The sequence below is a fragment of the Triticum dicoccoides genome, chromosome 2B (genome assembly GCF_002162155.2).
Source record: "Triticum dicoccoides isolate Atlit2015 ecotype Zavitan chromosome 2B, WEW_v2.0, whole genome shotgun sequence".
Lineage (NCBI taxonomy): Eukaryota > Viridiplantae > Streptophyta > Magnoliopsida > Poales > Poaceae > Triticum > Triticum dicoccoides.
Window position 1 is genome coordinate 435,496,624 of NC_041383.1, and position 740 is coordinate 435,497,363.

The window sequence follows — 740 nt, forward strand, 5'->3', positions numbered from 1 at the left end:
TGGTTGCTTAGACAAGGAGGGTCGTCGGTGACGTACTCGGATCACAGTGGCATCAACAGCGGTCTCGAGGTCTACCGGAGAAGAAGAGGGGGAAGAAACGGTAAATACATAGCAAGCAAGAGCATAACATGACAACAGGCAAAGCTAGACGTGTTCTAACGCGGTGCTAGGTGATACTGGCGAAGGGGGAAACATCCGGGAAAGTTTTCCCGGTTCCGGACGTTTGTCAGACAGATGGACCGGAGGGGAAAAGTTCAACGTTTGCTATGCTAGGGACGTGTGGCATACAAACTGATCGTGTATCCGGGTTTGTCTCGAAATTCTGAGCAACTTTCATGTAGAAAACTTTTTCATTCGAGTTACGGATTATTTTATATGATTTTTTTCGAAGTTTTATTGAATTCATGAAATTTTTATTAAATCTAAAATGGGGTTATTGCATCAGCATGACGTCATCAGGGTCACCAGTCAACCTTGACTAGGTTGACTGGTCAAAAAGAGCAGTGGGGCCCATCTGTCATAGTCATCTCAGCTAACCTAATAGATTAGTTAACTAAACGAGGTGGTTAAGCTGATTAATTCTAATTAGACCTAATTAAACCAAACAATTAAGTTAATTGTTTTTATTAAATTATTTTTCTTTCTTTTTTTATATAAAACAGGGGAGAGGGCCCCAGCTGCCAGTGGCACAAAAGCCACTGGAGCGGCCTTAACAGGCGCGGGCGGGGGGTGCCCGTCGG